Raw genomic sequence first — 13,466 nt, forward strand, 5'->3', positions numbered from 1 at the left:
TGTAATTCCTTTTGCAAAAATACCTTATAAGTACTTTAAAATCAGACTTCTTTCTGTTTCTGAAGAGTGGACTCTGTGTACTACAGTGACCAGAAAATAGTATGTGATACCTGCATTCAATCATTTAAGTTAATTAATCGCTGTCTGTCCATTTTAATATGCTGCGTCGTAGCTTATTGGTAAAGCTAATAGCTATTTTTGACCTACACATCAGACATTCAGACCAGGAGAAAATATCTGACAAATAAACCAAATAAAGAAAAGGTTAATAAGTTCAAATTTAAATGTGGGGATACATTTAGGTGTATTACTTTAGTGGTCAGTCTAGAACGCATATGTCAAACTCAAGTTCCGCAGCACAGTTTTTTATGGCCTGCTAAATGATTTTGATATTAAAAATGGCCTGAAACTAGGGGAGTACCAGCACAAAAATACATGGATCATTGCAAACCTCGGTTCTGGGTTCACCATTTAGCACAATTTTATTACAGCATGGAAACTGAATTTGCTTCTAAATTATTTATTTCTAAAACTGCAAACGGCAGCACAATTAGGAACAGTCGTAAAACAAAGGCAATGTGCCTGTCAAGGTGTCTGAATTATAAAACCTAAGAGATGCTTGTGTGTTGTAAAAATAAATATGTATAGTAAATAAAATTTTCAAAGTAAGCAATAGCAATAATAATGAACTAAATTTGTGTTCTCTTGTACTGAGTTTGGTTGCAAATCTGTAGCGGTAAACACCCCTACTATTCTTGTGTTTTTTAGCCTGGTCTGAATTTCATGCCAAAAACGTCTTCGATTCCACAGGGAAACTAACTTGCGCAAGCTGTTTCTGGCTTGCTCCTAACATACTGTACAAACACTCGGGTTATGTCGTCTCCAAATGAGTTATCGTATTGGATGTGTTTCCAGCAACATAGTGACAGCATTCAACTTTGTCAGGTTATTGTGACATTCTAACATTTTTTTTTTTAAATACACTATGTAAATTGGGGTCGATACTCCCATAAGCTTAAGTCAAAAATGCATGCAGCTGTGTGCTTTTTCACTTAAGAGTATTCTCCCATTGACTTAAGTTTGGGGTTTACATGCACTTAGGCTAGATACAGTATGTGGTTTGGATGGAGAAAAACCAAAATATGGACATGTAACACATAAATGACCCTTACACGCATTCTGCCACTGACTTAATTGCTTTTAATGACATTTTTCACTGTGCATTTTGTAAGGCTAAAATACTGTAAGTCATGTGCTTCTAAACAGCCAAGTGCAATGCGCCAGTATTCAGAAAGTCAATCATACTGTATAACAAAACTAAGCATTTTACATTTATCATGCTTTTAGAAGTAAATGTTACAATCCAAAATACATGTGAATTATTCATATTATGTAAGAGTTATCTAACAAAACAGCATATAGAAATATACAGACACAGGTCTACTTATGAATGAGATACATTCCGAACGGACGTTCATAACTTGAATTGTTCATACTAGGGGGAATTGGCGCTCAGAAGAAAAATTTGATGTTGTGGACAGGAAACGGGAGCCCAATGAACATAATTTGGACTTACGCTCCTCTTCGTTTGTATGTCTGAAAGTTTGTAAGTTGAAAGTTCATAAGTAGAGGAACGTCTGTATAAGTTTATATAAGTACATGAGGCACGATTCAAGTAACATCTGCCTTGTCAACATGCCTAGTTGGCGAATCAATTACGGTAAATTGCTGGCTGATCAAAAAATAATTCTTTCAATTGAAATGAGTAAAAACAGGTTTAAAGAAAGTAGTGTGTCCTCTAAGTTTAATTTTGTTATGTTTGGCTTCTAAAAACTGCAGCATTGCCTTTGGCCAAGTAGAGGCATGTGACTTAATAGCGGCCTTGAGAGCACGTAGTGAAAACTGTGTCTTAGTGCACTTAAGTCAGTGGCAGAATGCGCATATGGATGATTTACGCCCATATTTTGGTATTTCTCAACCAGAAGCCCGTAAATTGCCTAATTGCACTTAAACCCCAAGTTTAAATTGAAAGGAGAATGCACCCAACTACATGCTTTTTTGACTTAAGTGCATGGGAGACTCGACCCCTATGCGAATGATGACGATTCACACGCCAAAGTTTTTTTTATTTTTAAAGTAAATATATGTAAAAAATGAATTTTGCGAGACAGTATGCCCAACACCACTACGCTACCTAAAGCACAAACTAAGATAATGGCTGCAGGAGAGTACTGTACGGAATTGCAATGTGATGATTCTTGTCTGTTGGAAAGGCACCCAGTCATAAATCGTGGACAGTCTGTGTGCACAAGTTGCATGAAAACACCAAAGACATACTCTGTCTTCACAGAATGATACAGAAAATATTTAAATAAAAATGTATTAATGTTTATTAAATGTATTATTGTTATAATCACAGTAACGCTTTATTCGAGGGGACATGAATAATGTAGTAGTATACGCTTACTTAAAGCATTAATTAGCTAGTAATTAAGTGTTTAAGTACTGATTTCATGTTCATTCTTCCTTAATCATGACAGTTCATGTGTTTCAATGGGAAACCAATATTAGTTCATGATTTGTTCTTGAGTAGTAAATGAGCTAATGTCATTTTTGCCCTTACCATTATTAACTAATTAATTCACTGTTGTCTAATATAGTGCCTGAATGGAATTCATGAGCTGTCATGATTGATTAATGATGAACAACCTGGGAACAGCACATACAGTACCATATTTACTGATTAATAAATGCATTAAGTAAGCATGTACTGTACTACTACTTTATTAATGTCCCCTCAAGTAAAGTGTGATCAGATTCACTATATGGATGTTGTGGACATCTTTGGCTATAAGATTGCAGGCCAGATATTTAAGATAAGATATATTTCGTTGATATTTATTGACCCTTGACCCTGCATTCCGCAAGTGATATAGAAAATGGATGGATGTTTATTGGAAAACATTCTTTAACTGTTCATTATCACTTTATTACATCAAAGCACCTTTGCAATCATATTAGTGGATATCCCCAACAGCCACTAATTCTGTCCATCCAGGTATTCAGTACAGGTATTCAGCACAGGTATTCAGCACAGGTATTCCAGAGTCCCCTTGCATGGTTTTAACATTGAACCTTGAGTGCAGCCAACTTACTGCTCACCTGCTGTGTCACAGCACCAGATCTGTGTTTGCCGGGAACTGAACATATTTTCAATACAGACACTGAATAGGGGAGGCTTGGAATTCCTAGCAATCCATTCACATGCACTATTCAAATAACAATTATTGGATACCTTTAAATAAAGGTCAATGACAGTGACCCCACCTCCCACCAAATATTTCAGTAGCTGGGAGACAATGGAAGCATCTTCACTGCTGGGACAATGGCTGGATTAGAAAGGCATGTTTTGGATGTAGCCCCACTGCTTAAGGCTAATTTACTTTGTAAGAGATTCTCCACCATCTGCTAAGAGATGGCAAGAAGGGCAGTGCTGTTCATGAAATCAGGCCGATTATGCACAGCTCTGGGAGTCAGCTTATGCTGTGCTTTGATACCGATGTCACTTATTTTGTTTTTAAACACTTTTCTCAACACAGTTAGGCACAATAATCAAACATATATTGTGTTTTGGTGAACTTGCATGTGACTGTGACACACACACACACACACACACACACATATATACTGTACTGTATATATATATGTGTGTGTGTAATTAAATATATATTTAATTACTGCTGTCAATTTCTGTTAAGTAATCTGATGGCCTGAGGATGTATGTGTGTGTGTTTATACATATACTAATTAATTGTCTATTGTGGGTAACGTACAATAATGATAAAAGATTTTAAAACATTTTATCTGGTTTTCTGTTATATGATTTTAAAACAGTAACAGTAGGGGTAATTTGGCGAAAATGGTTGCGTTATGTTTGGTTGGGGGCGGCATGGTGGTGCAGTGGTTAGCACTGTTGCCTCACACCTCTGGGACCTGGGTTTGAGTCTCCGCCTGGGTCACATGTGTGTGGAGTTTGCATGTTCTCCCCGTGTCGTCGTGGGGTTTCCTCCGGGTGCTCCGGTTTCCCCCCACAGTCCAAAGACATGCTGAGGCTAATTGACATTGCTAAATTGCCCTTAGGTGTGCATGTGTGAGTGCCTGGTGTGTGAGTGTGCCCTGCGATGGGCTGGCCCCCCATCCGGGGTTGTTCCCTGCCTCGTGCCCGTTGCTTCCGGGATAGGCTCCGGACCCCCCGCGACCCAGTAGGATAAGCGGGTTGGACAATGGATGGATGGATGGATGTTTGGTTGGTTGAAAATTAGGTATACTGTATACCTAATAAGTTAATGTCAGTTGTTTTACACAAAATTCAAACACTGCATTTCATTGTAGCAGTTTTTGGTGAAAGATTGTAAGAATGACCAAATGTAAGCATAATAGGCCTCCACCATGTTTTCATTTTCGAAATAAAAGTGTTTCTGTGAATTTCAGTCAGATTCACAATGTAAATGAAATAGTCCATATTCCACATTTTGCTTATTATCAGAATCATTGTGCGCATAATCTCCATTTCTTTGTTTGTTGAATTAATTATGCTTCTTGCACAGCCTTCTTTTTCAGGTTAAGTGTGGTGGGTGCATCCACGCTGAAGAAGGGGGAATACACATAAGTCACATCATTTTTGAAGTGATTTATTTTACTTAAGTGCCTGATGGGAAAATAGATCCCTAAGTCAGCAATTAGAATTGCTGTGTAATAGGGGTGGAGCCGAACCCGAATACGGTATTCGGAAAGGCACAAATAATGTGTTTTTTACGAATACTTATTTCGAACAAATACTTTAAAAAATATTTGTATTCGGGAACAAGAAAAACTTTATATCAAAAAGCTGCGTTTCCTCTTGAGACCGCAGTGCATGCCCGGATGAGTGAGTGAGTGAGTGAGTTCAGGAGTCGGGGGGGGGAGTAAAAGAGGTGATTGACACAGGCTGCTCCACACAGCAACAGAGAAGGCTCGGCTGAGCGAAAAAAGACTAAACTGTATCACTATTTTTGTTGAATAGATTTTTGTACCTTAACTGGGTTCCGGAGGCAGTTTATACAGTAACTTTCGGGAAGCGGAGTTTGATCGGGAGATTATTCCATTACGCTGCATTATTGACGTCTGCAGTCAGGTGCTCTCATGTTCGCTCTGTTTACGTACTGTAGCTCTGTTAGCTCGGTAATTTAGACAATAGGCTGTTGACAGAGTAACGTTAACGTTTGGTTAAAAAGGTTAAAACAATGCTTGTGTAGTTGTGTCGAATTGTATGCACTTGTAGGAGTTATATGGTACGTTTAAGTTACTCTGTCTACTGCATATCCATAATTATTATAATGGATATAATTAAAGAATACTTACACTATAACGTAAATTAGAAGTGCAACGCAAAAAAACTGGATTTTTACGCCTATTTTGAATTTTACTCGAATACAAATACAAATACTTTTCCCCCCTCAACAAATACAAATACAGATACAAATACCGGCTGCTTTGCACACCCCTACTGTGTAACAGTAAACACAAGCTGTGTGATTGTAGAGGGGTATAGATCACTGTATTATCATTGTATTCCGCAATATCAATTACTGTCTTATTATTGTATTCCCCAAACTGATGTATTATTATATAGTCCCCCAAAATAACTCAAAAATCATTTGACGGATCTCTTTTAAACTTTTTGCTGGTATTATATGGATAAGGAACTGGAAATCATTAAATGTTAAAGTAGTTTGCCCCAAAACTGAAGTAGTGCTGCATAGTAATATCAAGAAAATGCAATTTTGACACTTGATCCCGTAAAGGCAATAACTCAAAACTATTTGATGGATCTTTTTCAAACTTTGCAGGGGTGTTTCCTGGGTTCTGAACTGGAACTGTTGAAATTTTAGACAGACCATTCTAAAATTGAAGGAATGCTTCTTAGTGGCAACAAAGGGAAGGCTGAAAGCAGATGACATTTGACCTTATGAATGTGATTAGTCAAAATGTATGTGAAGAATCTTATTACTGCTTCATAAAACATTATATGGACGAAGATCTACACCTGGTTTCATTTTGAAATCAATTACCTTAAAAATGAAATGGCAGTGCTGTGTGGCAGCTGTAGAACACATTTGAGGCCCTATTTTACATTTGGTGCAAAGTAGCACCAGGCATGATGCAACTGTCTTTGCTAGCATAAGCCTGACACAGTTGTCATGTTCCTGTCCAGTGCCCACGCTGTTTAAATAACAAATGTGCTTTTGCCCATCTGGGCATTGGTCTTAAAATGAGGTTGAATCAGGTGCATTGTTGGTACATTGCTATCTTGAGGCAGCAGGAAGTGATTGCGTTATTGACCATCACTTGCCACCCCGTTCGGTAAATTTTACCTGAAGCAGTATGGTAGCCTGTCAGTGAAATGTATTGTGGGCAATCCAGAGAAATTTATTGTGGAAGAATGTAATTGTGCCAAGAGTGTGTAAGGTAGGCTTGTAATAATTTTAGCTTGTTTTGTGGATAAAGAATGACAGTGCATTTTGATCACTGGACCCTTTTGAGAGGTGGGTGCTTTCTATCCGCAGGTTTCTGTAAGAGCGTTTGTAGGCTGCCATGACAGACCACTACTTCCGCAGTCTGGTTTTATACTTCCGGTTACTCGAAGCGAGAGCCAGCGTTCACTCGTTGCTAACAACAAAATCGGTTACTTTGTGCTGTAATTGGCGGCTTTACCTGTTCGAGGATGAGCTCGGGTTCAACGTGTGCTGTTGTCGGCTGGCACAATAATAAAAAAAAACTGAAAAACGCGTTGGAAACATTTTGCCTTGAGCATCAACAACTTCGAAAGGCCTGCCCGTGCCCAGCGCCCTACGCACTGCACTCTATGCCGCGGAAGGAGGATCGGAAAAACTGTAATAATACAGTTAATATTAAAGAATTAATACAGTTAATATTTTATAACTGCATTCTTTTATAACTGTTCTGTTTTATAACTGTATTTTTTTCTTATCTTGTAAATTTGCCCTTAATGTACCGACTTTTATTTTTTTTATATTATTTTAATCTTTGTGTGATTGTACAGCATACAGCCCACACAAAGCTTTAAAGAGTGGCTTTCACATGTAAACAGTACTCCACGTAGTACTTAGCTAGATGGCAGCAGCGTGACTCCCCAATCACAGCCTTTGGCCAGTCCAGTGTTTCTGTTTCAGTGATTTAAACATTCTGGGGCCGGTTTCACAAAGCAGGATTTCTTGCTTAGCTGGATAACTTGTTGGATTTAAGGTAGTCTGAGCTAGATGCATTTTATCTTTGTACACTTACATTTAGCCCTGACTACCTTAAATCCAACAAGTTATCCGACTAAGCAAGAAACCCTGCTTTGTGAAACAGGCCCCTGATATCCAGATAAGTGATATACCTTCCACAGAATAGCAGCCGCATGACTACATGATTTCCCTAATCCGGCGATACAGGAACAGCCGACTGTCTCCACTACTCCACTTTCCCTTAGAATTACCAATGCTAAGTGTTTAGCTTGATTAACGCTCTGGCTCAGCTCTACAGCTGCTTTAAGAAAAATAAAGTTGCCTTGTTTGTTGCGTTATGCTACTGTGTACTTTAGCAATTTTGTTGCTGTGCAGGTAATTATACGCCTTGGTGCTCTTGTAATTACGCAATTCCTCGCCATCAACACCTTCGGAAAATACGAGGTAATTAATAATGTCGATGTAGCTAACATTGGGCCATAGTTTCATGTCATCTACCCAGTCCGTGAGAAGTGACGGGTGAGGCACTGCTACTGAACTGTCCTCGCCGCTTTTTAAAACATCTCTACTGTGTATCCACCCCCGATGTGTTGCCATTTACACCAGGTAAAAGAAACTGCAGTGAGTGAAACCTTTATCAACAGTGAAGGTGTAACCCCGCAACTGTCAACAACAGCGCAAGCGGAAGTAAAAAACCGTCTTCCGCTATGAATCTGGGGGTAATGGCGCGAACTCAGGAATACTGTGGATACAAGTAAATAAACCGGAAGGCATATTTTGCCTGGCAGCCTTTATGAAAAATAACACTTTATTTATACAGTATTTCAATCAGAAAATTGTTATGAAGTTTAACATTTCTATAATGTCAATATTTCAAATGAGGACTGGTGCTTGAGATGTAAAAAGTAAAAAAATTTTAGAAACTGTTCTCGATGTTCGGGGAACATGTACAGTGGTACCTCAGCTCATGAACTTAATTTGTTAGATGACTCAGTTCGTGACCCGAAAAGTTTGCCACCTGAATCAATTTTTCCCGTTTAAAATAATGTAAATACAAATAATTTGTTCAAATTATTATTGGGGGAACACTGAATTTTTTCCATATAGTTTTGTTTTTCTGTGACCAAGAATATAGACTTAAATTTAAATAGCATTATTTGTGTATAATTAAGGTTAACTTAAATAAAAGAGTACAACTGAGCATTACACTTGTTGGCGGGCTGGTCGCTCGAAATTAAGACGTCAAAACACGGAAAAGTACGGTGGCCCCTAGAGACAAAACACATACAAAAGAAAAAGCAGAAACAAAATGAAAATGCGCAGCAAATTAAAAAAACACACAAAAGAAAAAGCAGAAACAAAATGAAAATGCGCAGCAAATTAAAAAAACACACGCAAAAGAAAAAGCAGAAACAAAATGAAAATGCGCAGCAAATTAAAAAAACACACACAAAAGAAAAAGCAGAAACAAAATGAAAATGCGCAGCAAATTAAAAAAACACACGCAAAAGAAAAAGCAGAAACAAAATGAAAATGCGCAGCAAGTTAAAAAAACACACGCAAAAGAAAAAGCAGAAACAAAATGAAAATGCGCAGCAAATTAAAAAAACACACGCAAAAGAAAAAGCAGAAACAAAATGAAAATGCGCAGCAAGTTAAAAAAACACACGCAAAAGAAAAAGCAGAAACAAAATGAAAATGCGCAGCAAGTTAAAAAAACACACGCAAAAGAAAAAGCAGAAACAAAATGAAAATGCGCAGCAAGTTAAAAAAACACACGCAAAAGAAAAAGCAGAAACAAAATGAAAATGCGCAGCAAGTAGACAATCCCAAACCGGAAGTGCTCCACCACGCTAGGGGGCGCGGTGAGCTCATGTGGCACAGTCGCTACACAGTAGTGATGGGAAGTTCGACTGAATTAACTGATTTGATTCTTTCGAGCTGTCCGTTGTAATGAATCGATTCTAAAATCGATTCTGTGATTCACTTTTTTTTCCGTCTTTTTTGCGCCTGACCGTATGAGTCAACGAATCATGGGATCGGATAATAAATCAAACGGTGTCTCAAGGTTACGTTATTTGACTGAAAGATGGGGCTGGTGTTAAACAAAAATGTTCAGCTTGACTATTCACAATAAAAAAAACAATATATAAAAAGCAGAAAGGGTGTCGATGCTGAATAAACACGCGTGTATATATAGTTCTTATTTTCTTGACTTTAGCCAAATTCATGTGCATGAGTATCAAGGACTACATCACAGTTAACAACTGCAATATTACCAATACAATCACACACACATACAATGAGCATGAGTAAACTTGCATACGTTGTTGTGTAAACGTCAAAGTTAATAAATATCTTTGGTTTTTGATGAAAGACATGTGGTTTTATTATGCAGAAATGCAATAATTTACTGTTGTGATAAATGAACACAGGGCTGCCAACTCTCACGCATCTGGCGTGACACTCACGCTTTCGGATTCTCACGCTCGTGCAAGAAATCTTACTGCAAATTTATATTATTACATTATAACCCTAAAATTAGCTGCAGCAAAAGCGTTGGGGTAGTTTGCAAACCCTACAGACCATTTACAAGGGAATAAAACTGTCACAAAGGTGTAAATGCGTGTGCGGACTTGTCTGAAATGGAAAAATCTCTGGCCAACCGGCTGACCAAAGTTGACAGCCCTGTGAACAGCTGCGTTAATTTTATTCCTTTCAACAGCGTAACTGCATTTCCGCAGCAAATGCCGCGAGGCGGCGAGGGCTCTTGGGATCGGTTCGCAAACCATTCGTTTTAGTCACCGACCGAGTGTCCGAAAACCGTAAGTTCGATTTGTTCATCGAACGGACTCTCGGACACTCCGTCGGCGACTCAAACGGATGGTTTGCGAACCGATCCCAAGAGCCATTGCGGCGTTCACAACAGTAAATTATTGCATTTCTGCATAATAAAACCATATGTCTTTCATCAAAAACCAAAGATATTTATTAACTTAGACGTTTACACAACAACGTATTCAAGTTTACTCATGCTCATTGTATGTGTGTGTGATTGTATTGGTAATATTGCAGTTGTTAACTGTGATGTAGTCCTTGATACTCATGCACATGAATTTGGCTAAAGTCAAGAAAATAAGAACTATATATACACGCGTGTTTATTCAGCATCGACACCCTTTCTGCTTTTTATATATTGTTTTTTTTATTGTGAATAGTCAAGCTGAACATTTTTGTTTAACACCAGCCCCATCTTTCAGTCAAATAACGTAACCTTGAGACACCGTTTGATTTATTATCCGATCCCATGATTCGTTGACTCATACGGTCAGGCGCAAAAAAGACGGAAAAAAAAGTGAATCACAGAATCGATTTTAGAATCGATTCATTACAACGGACAGCTCGAAAGAATCAAATCAGTTAATTCAGTCGAACTTCCCATCACTACTGTGTAGCGACTGTGCCACATGAGCTCACCGCGCCCCCTAGCGTGGTGGAGCACTTCCGGTTTGGGATTGTCTACTTGCTGCGCATTTTCATTTTGTTTCTGCTTTTTCTTTTGCGTGTGTTTTTTTAACTTGCTGCGCATTTTCATTTTGTTTCTGCTTTTTCTTTTGCGTGTGTTTTTTTAACTTGCTGCGCATTTTCATTTTGTTTCTGCTTTTTCTTTTGCGTGTGTTTTTTAATTTGCAGCGCATTTTCATTTTGTTTCTGCTTTTTCTTTTGCGTGTGTTTTTTTAACTTGCTGCGCATTTTCATTTTGTTTCTGCTTTTTCTTTTGCGTGTGTTTTTTTAACTTGCTGCGCATTTTCATTTTGTTTCTGCTTTTTCTTTTGCGTGTGTTTTTTTAATTTGCTGCGCATTTTCATTTTGTTTCTGCTTTTTCTTTTGTGTGTGTTTTTTTAATTTGCTGCGCATTTTCATTTTGTTTCTGCTTTTTCTTTTGCGTGTGTTTTTTTAATTTGCTGCGCATTTTCATTTTGTTTCTGCTTTTTCTTTTGTGTGTTTTTTTAATTTGCTGCGCATTTTCATTTTGTTTCTGCTTTTTCTTTTGTATGTGTTTTGTCTCTAGGGGCCACCGTAGAAAAGAACCAGAAAACATCCCCCCCAAAAAACTAAACAATTAACATTAAAATACTAAAAGTCAAAACCAATACAGTAATTTCGAAAATGTGATTTTTTTATTATACTGTACTGTACATTATTTTCATATGCCTAAATTTGTTTTATGCATATTTCGTGATGCGACGCGTTTGTTTGGCGATGAACTTCTTTGTTTGTACTGTAAACAAACAATACGCATGTCACGACGCACGGAGCGGGGAAACGTGAGCTGGAATCCAGGAAGTCAAGGAACACGGAGGCGTGGGACACAGGAGGATCGGATGAACAGTTAGGCATGATGACGTAGTTGCCACTATGTGTGAATCGGTCTTTGTCAGTCACGTGTCTGCACTGTCTGACACGCCCCCATTCGCCATTTTGAAGGTATTCGCGGACGCAAACACTAGGAAGAATGGAGAAGAAAAAGCAGAACGAGAAAATTCCTTACAGAGAAAAACTTACGAAGGACGCCAGGGATCAGTATTTGGCTAAATTGTCAACAATCAGCAATATAGATCCGTATGATCTCACATAAAAAATGGAATTCCGACGCGACATTGTTGCCTCTAACTTCATCTCTGGACATAACAAACTACCTTGTTTATGGAATCAGCGCTTACACATATGAACAGTTCAAGAACTATAAATCTCTTGAAGCCCACGGACATTTCATCAATGGCTGGGTGTAGGATCTGTTCACATTTCGAACGCAGGACTGCGACAACACAATCGTCACTGCAAAGGTACGCTAACTTGTAATCAAGTTGCAAACAAATCTGTACAGCGTCGAACAAATTAGACTAAGAGGGGACATGGTCCAGGCATATTAGATTCTAACAGGTCTGGATGCAGCCAAATGGCTACTTCAATAAATTTCTTATGTTCAAGTTAAGTTATTAGGAATTATATGATGAAGTTAACTGTAATCATGTAGACAGCCTTACAAATGCATAATAAATAATAATACATGGAATAATTTAACAGCTCCTCTACCTGCCGTCCATATCCTTTTTTCCAAGTGGGAATCCGAAAAAATCTTATGTTGTGGTCCACCTTTCTGCCTTGTGATTTAGTATGACAGCCTTTCACACAGCACGAGTATCCCATCTTTCGAAGGATAAAGGCGAATGCAAACGCTTGCTCTTGAGTTATATACTTGCAAAATGGCGATTCGACCCAGAATACACTGCGACTTTAGCGAGTGTGACATCAACTGTCAAAGACCGATTGAGAATATAACACTTAGGAGTTGCTTAACAATTTATGTTATTAATGAAGTATTATAATTTTATGTATAGATATGTAACTGTTAAAAACCATCACAAACATGTTCATCAATCACTGAAAGGTACCACTATAACAGAACGTTCTCTCTCTATTTTTTTCTTTTTTTCAGATATCCGACCTCTGAAGATCGAGATATAGTAAAGACATACATCTAGAACAAGTTTTATATACATTCGACAGCCTTTCTTGTGCATAATGCATACTTCTTCGTGTTTCGGGTGGTTCTTTGGGGCGCTTTTGGGGGATGTTTGTGTGTTCACAGCCTGAACCAGTATAAAAAAATTTCAAACATCTGGTTGATAACCCGATTTGTTCGTGAACAGGACTGTTCGTGGGTCGAGGTACCACTGTATTTGCACAATTGTGGTTATTTGTGGCTTGATATTTAAATATAGCCTATACTGTATATGCTGGGTCACTATAAAGACCCGAGGTATGAAATAATGTTTACTGAAAGTTCTATGCAAATAAGAGTTATTAGAAATCCCCAGGAATGTGATGGGAGGTCGATTAACACAAAAAATACCCGACTAATCCAGAATCTTGCGTTATGTTTGGTAATGTGCACAAACACTTTCTCTCTGAAAATAAAACTGATCAGCTGATTAAGTTGTCACTCCACAAACCAAATTGACATTATTATATAAGCAGTATATGTAAAGAAAGTTTAACAATACACAGAGATGGAATAATATTTTAATATTCACCATTCCGCTGCTACCTGCCCATAGGAGAACTTGACAGGGAGGGGTTTGTTTGAAACTACATGAACCTCATGGTGGGGAG

At 38.1% G+C, this 13,466-nt stretch overlaps 1 protein-coding gene across 2 annotated transcripts in view; it reads left to right on the forward strand.

The window, feature by feature from the left end:
• LOC111835964 (cadherin-22) overlaps nt 1–13,466 on the forward strand; it is a 215,902-nt gene that overhangs the window by 161,737 nt on the left and 40,699 nt on the right. The window lies entirely within an intron of this gene.

The sequence above is a fragment of the Paramormyrops kingsleyae genome, chromosome 8 (assembly GCF_048594095.1).
Source record: "Paramormyrops kingsleyae isolate MSU_618 chromosome 8, PKINGS_0.4, whole genome shotgun sequence".
Taxonomy (NCBI): Eukaryota; Metazoa; Chordata; class Actinopteri; order Osteoglossiformes; family Mormyridae; genus Paramormyrops; species Paramormyrops kingsleyae.